We start from the raw sequence: 6,922 nt of genomic DNA on the forward strand, positions 1-6,922 counted from the left end.
GGTCATATATTTTGCAGGATCATTTGAGGTCAGTTTATTTATAGTTTGGGGGATGATTTGTGCAGAGGTCTGGTTATATTTTTGAGGACCAACAGAAGTGTGGTTTGCTAATATTTTGGAGTATCAGGTGAGGTGAGATTTGGTTATATTTTGCAGGATAATTTGAGGTGAGGTTTATTTATGATTTCGAGTATCATCTGAGGTGAGGTTTAGTTAGATTTTGGAGTATTATATGAGGCGTGATTTAGTTATATTTTCAAGGACCATGAACGGTTAGCTTTGGTTATATTTTTAAAAATATTAAATTTCTGCAGGTTTTCAAATGAATTATTAAATATATGGAAATGATTGAAAGTTAGCAATTATTTATTTTGGTAATTTAATGGACCTTTGTTAGTTCATATGACATTGCTGTATTTCATTTTATTTGAACTGCTCATTAAATAATTTGAGCATTTTATAAAAAATTAATCTCAATTGTCATTTGTACATATATTTTAATAGAAAAAATAGTAATTTTATTGATATTTGGTTAACAGTGAAATTGTGCTACATGTCGCATACATAACATTTAAGGGTATCTAAAAAAACTGTTGGTTCTTTCTGTGTAAATTTGAATTAATGCTGATTTATGAGTACTTTTTATAGTAATGTCAACGAGTTTAAAATAATTTCTTCTTCGTTTGCTTACGTTATTGCAGCCACACAAGAGATACATTTCAATTGATTTTTTTTTGTAGTTGCCAACCCAAATGACATTACTGATTACATTTCCATTACTTTTATTTTTATTTCATTTCATTTATTCTGCTGCAGTGCTACTCGCTTAACCTGCCACACTGTCACCCACCTGTCTGAAAGGTCAACTCAAATCTTTGGCTGATTGCAGAAGCACCTCATTCGACACGCCACGTTGCAAATGTCAATTTCAAATGCGAAATATTCAGTACTGCCATATGTATATATATGGAATAGAAATATATATATTTATATGGATAACATACAGAGTTACATAGAGCAATTGCTGTGAACGGATATAACGCAGCGAAAAGCAATGAATACGAAATGAGCTCTACCACGAGCTTGAAGTGCATGTGTTGTTGTCGCACCTGTTGCATGCAAGAATTTGAAATTTGTGACCACGTTATTGGTAATTGCTGCAGTTGCTTGTACATCATTCGTTTTACATATGTTGTTAAAGCAATCGTCTATGTAGCTCGTAGCTGTGGCTTTGTTGATGAGAAAATAACATTATTTCAGCATTAAATTTACATGCGAAATGCCGCAGTAGTGGCATTGTTGCGGTTGACTAAGTAATGCAATGAACTGATATATGTATCAATCTTTGATGGAATTGAGTCATTTTGTACTTGGGATAGTGTGGGAAGTTAGCATAAAAAAGTATAAATATATTTTGTACTAAATTCTAAATTAAATTAATTGAGTTTGTGTAACAGAAAAGTACAAATTGGCAACATCTGGATAGAAAAACCAAATTTTATGTTCTCATATTCATACAATTTTCATTGAGCTTATTTATTCACTTAAATACATTTTATTTGTATATATGTAAATATGTAGGTATGTGTATACCAAATAATATTAAATAGAATTTACACTGCACTTAGTTGCCTCATCGATTGAAAGTCTACTTGCAGCGTAAATCACTGCTTAATGCCGCAAAGTGTCTGAGTGCAGTGCATGCGAGAAGTTGGTCAATTGGCAGGAATAACATTGCAAAGCAACAACAATCATCACATATGCCACAGTAACACACATATGTCTATGTCTAAAGTCCAGGCATTTGCGGTATTTGTCGTTGGCGGTGAAATTGTTTACGTTGTAGGTGGCCGTTTTGTGGTGCAAAATATTTTGCCTAAATGCCTTAGTTTACTAGGAAACATTTGTATAACACACAACAACAACAACTGCAAATGCATTTTGAGATCTTATATGAAGGCGTGTGTGTTTAGATAGGCATAATATTGAGATTTTAACTGCCTGGGTTGGCCGGAGAAGCCTTATTACTGGCAATTTCAGCTGTATGTAGCAAATATAAAAAATACTATTTTTTTTGCCCTCAAAAACGTTTCGACTGCATTGCGGCGAAAAATGCCAAACTAAGTTAAACAACCCAGCACTCGACGGCTAAATTACTAGTTAAATGAAGGAGGAATTGTAAAAACGAAAAAAAAAAAAGAGAAACACTACAAGCTGGCCTGCAGAAATGCTGCAGCAAAAACACATAAACAAAAAGCTGGCTGCGACACGTAGTCCAGCCGAACTTTGGTAGTTACTTTAATTAGAAACGTGTCCGAAGCTGTCGTCTTCTTTTTGGCTGTATATTATTTTGTTTTTGTGATAGTAGAGAGACATGTAAGCAGTGAAGAAACATTGAAGCAAATAATAAATGAGAAAAAAATATTTTTTAAATAAAATTTATTATTTAAAGTGGATTTGTTCAAGACTAGATTCACTCAACTAGGGCGGCTAACAACTTCCAGACTTATTGAGCACTAAAAAAATAGAGTGTCGTACTTGACTTTGTTCGATTTCTTGAGGCGTCCCAAAATGAAAGCACATTCCTAACACCCTCGCAATGGATGGAATTATGAACCAGATCTCAATCCGTATGACGATATCATGACCAGGTAACAGCAGGATGGTAAACGCCCCTCAATTGGAGATCATAGGAGGAAAACTTCCAATGGATCTCCTTCCAAGGGACGACATTACCAAAAAGATGCACTTTGAAAGACGATTCAAGATAGTTTTGAACAATAAACGGGATTGGGAGAATTCCTCCCTGAAGAAGTTATAAGCAGAAGTAAACAGACATCCCTACCCAGAAGTACCCAGAAATGGTACACGGATGGGTCTAAGACAGCAGGTGGTATAGGTGCCGGGCTTACGCGACCACGCCTCAAGCTGTCGGTGCCCATGGGACATTTTCCCTGTATCTTTCAAGCTGAGGTCTATGCTATTAGCAAATTTTTTGAAGTCATATTGGACAGGGACTATCACGGTGAACGAATTGCCATCATCATCAGTGATAGCCAGGCGGTTCTCCAGACATTGTCATTCTTCGAAATTCGGGGCCGGTTCTGGACTGCAACGGAAAACTTAATAGAGTGTGCAGCAACAATAGTTCAATCCTGTTCTGGGTACCACGACACAAAGGTACACAAGGTCACGAACTTGCACAACAACTAGCTAAAAAGGCCGCGGCTGCCAGGCCGTTGGGGCCGGAGTCCTTCATTGCTGTTGGTCAGCATGTTCTCAGAAATAGACTGCTAGAAGATGAATTGGCAAGTAGGAATCGCTACTGGCTGAACTCGCAGGGACTTCGCCACTCCAAACTGTTTCCAGCGGGTACAACCGGTAGAGATTCAGACAACGCTCCCAAGAAAAAAATGAGACAACTAGTGACACTTTACAACAGACCTCTGCAGATTCTGTAAACTGGCAGCGGAAACACCGAGCATCTACTTCTGGACTCTCAAGCGATTGCGAAGTTAAGGAGTCAGGCAATGGGGTCTTTATATCACCAAAGGGAAAGTATCGCGTCCACCAGCCCTGCAACGCTACTAAGATTTCTTACAGCTACAGGACTGGACGGTATTTTGTGATAAACACGAGAGGGCATAATAGACCGTAGATCGCAGTGCGATGCACCAATAAAATATATCTATCTATGGGTCCTAATATAGATCATTCAGCCTCATTTGTCCTCTGCAACCTTTTTTATATCCTCTGAAATCTCTGTAATAGTTTTAAGGATTGGAAAATCGAGGCAGTTAAAGAGAAAATATTGATAGTGATTCCGCTTTTAAGAATGATTTTAGAGAACATTGCATAGAGCAATAACCTGGCGAGTACTAAAAACAGAGAGAGAGAGGGAGAGAGCAAGCTCTAAGAGTTCATCGGCATAAAACTTCCTAGAGAACGCAACAAACAAATACTTTCTCGAGCAAAATAAAAAACCCAGAAAGCAGCAAGTATGTAAGTGCGACAGCCATTGAAACTGAAAAATTGCCAATTTAAATTCGTTAACTTATTAGCATACAAATAAAAAAGAGAACAATATAAACGTAATCTTCAGGGTGTAAATGTCGAATTGTACTACTTTTAGCATTTTATATTCATTTGCTGCAGACCGTCTGCCTAACAAAGACGAAAACCTAATTTTTATCGATTGTAGCCACTTTAAAAACGAAACGTGACTAAAATTAAATCGAAACAAAACAACAAAAATAAGAAAAATAAATTGAAATTGGAAAATTGGAAGTCATTGTTTCATTACAACATTTCGTGAGCTGCACTCAAGAGGATTTGAAGTGCTTAGTTGTTGTTGGTTGGTAGGTTGGTAGGCTTTTGCTAAGTGCGAGTAGGCGAATGAGTGTTGAAGTTGCTGACTCAATTTAAAAATTTTAAATTGATTTGTTAGCAATTTGAGTAGGGAAATTTACATTTGTTGCACGGAAATGAATAAATGAAACGTGGTAAAAAATTGTATAGATTTTTTTTAATATTATTAAATTTGACAATCTTTTTTATTGAATCTTGCAACCCTGTAGTAAGGCAGAATTAAACAAAGATTTATAAATTAAAAAAATATAGAAAGTTATAGTATATTTTCATTTTTGGAGAGGAGGTTTTAATTTTCAATGTTTCTCTTAACCTAAAGCTTACGCTAGATGGCGCTGTGGGCAAATTTCAATATTTTTAGCATTTATTCAAAGAATAAATAACATTCCTACTAATATTATAAATGCGAATGTAAGTTTGTTTGTTACGCTTTCACGCAAAAACTACTGAACCGATCATCATGAAACATTGTACATATACTCTTGAAGGTACTAGAAGCAACATAGGGTACTTTATATTAAAAAAAAAAAAAATAGATGATTTTGGAATTTCGAGCCCTCGACGAGACAATATGGATGATTTTGATAATGGAATTGCACGAGAGCTAGATTATGATTTCATAGCACTGCAACATCAAGTGACAGAATTAGTTCCTCAATTACTTCTAGAGCAAAATCATGTTTTTCATCAAGTTTTACGTAAAATAGACTCCGGTAGTGGTGGACTCTTCTTTCTCGATGCACCAGTAGGAACTGGAAAAACGTTTTTACTTAACTTAATATTAATGTCCGTCAGAAAAGACCAAAAAATAGCAGTTGCCGTAGCTTCGTCAGGTATTGCCGCGACGCTATTAAACGGCGGTCGTACGGCACATTCCGTTTTAAAATTACCATTGAATTTGGCACAGGAAGATGGGATGAAAGTACAATGTCTCACAAGAAGGCTATAGAAGCTTTAAACCGGACCCTCCAGGACTTGCGAGATAGTACAGATATAATGGGAGGCATGGTAGTTTTATTTGCTGGTGATTTCTGTCAAACCCTCCCAGTGATTCAGAGGGGGACACCAGCAGATGAAATTCAAGCGTGCATTAAATCGCCAAGCTTATGGTCGACAGTTAAAAACTCCGCCTGAAAACGAATATGAGGGTGCATCTTCATAATGACGTGGATTCAGGACTTTACGCAGAAATGTTGTTGAAAATTGATGATGGTTGTTTAGACGTTGACGATGAAGGCTACATATCACTGTCAAGAGAAGTGATCAGTGATTGTGTGCAAGAGCAATATTAGCACCAAACGAGGTTCAGGGAGAAATGAAGGAATATTTGTCAATGGATACAATTATGGATACGGAACTAAGTACTTAATATCCTGTGGAGTTTTTAAATTCACTTGAACTATCGGTACACCCCGTCACATAAACTTCAATTGAAACTAAATGTACCAGTAATGCTTATGCGAAATCTAGATGCTCCTAGGCTATGTAATGGAACAAAGCTTCGGATAACAAAATTGGGACAAAACATACTTGGCGCTACTATTTTAACAGGTGTCGGTAAAGGAAATAGTGTTATAATACCTCGGATACCAATTATTCCCACTGACTTTCCATTCCAATTTAAAAGGATTCAGTTTCCCGTCAAGCTTAGCTTTGCTGTTACTATAAACAAGGCACAAGGACAAACATTACAGGTATCAGGAGTGCATTTAGAAAACCCATGCTTCTCTCATGGTCAGCTCTATGTAGCCTGTTCACGTGTATCTAATGCCAGGAATTTACACATATTTGCACGCGACAGGAAAACTTATAACATTGTCAACAAAAATATCTTAAATTAATACTTTGTTTTTTATTTTTTTAAATTGTTAGAATTCAGAACTATTTATTTGTGTGACGGTGAAATATATTTTAACATTTGTTGTTGCATTTCAATAAGCATATATTGAAGTGTTGAAACTTCTGTCTGTAGTAATTTTTAAAAATTGTTGATCTCAGCCAAACAATCAAATTTAGTTATCATATTGACTCATTTCTATTATTATACCCTTACCCTTTATCTCTCATACTTATTTAATGACTCCACTGCGGGCGAAGCCGCGGGTAAAAGCTAGTTTTTAATATTTTCAAATCCCGATGAATTTCTTTCTTGCTGGGTGAAGTTACAAATATGAAAAATACGTGAAACCTTTGTAGATTAAATATATTTTCTTTTCATTATTAAAGTTACATTTCTAAAGACCCATTCTTCCATTTAGTCATTATACACACATTAAAATAATTATAATAATAGTTTTTGTGGCAATTCACACTTTGTCACATGGAATATACATACTCATTAACTCTAAGCCGATTGCAATGACACACTTTCATTATTTTTTGCCTTTTTCGGGTTCCACGCAATAATAAATCGCCCAGCGTCGCACAAAAATAATAGAAGGCGGAAGTGAAAAAAAAAAACAAAAATTCGAAAAAAAGGTTGAATACAAAGCTGGATTAAAAAGGATAAACGCTTATCGAGCGCGAATGTCACAGGCCAAGTCCGGTCAGGCCA

This window comes from Zeugodacus cucurbitae, chromosome 3 (genome assembly GCF_028554725.1).
Source record: "Zeugodacus cucurbitae isolate PBARC_wt_2022May chromosome 3, idZeuCucr1.2, whole genome shotgun sequence".
NCBI classification, from domain to species: Eukaryota; Metazoa; Arthropoda; class Insecta; order Diptera; family Tephritidae; genus Zeugodacus; species Zeugodacus cucurbitae.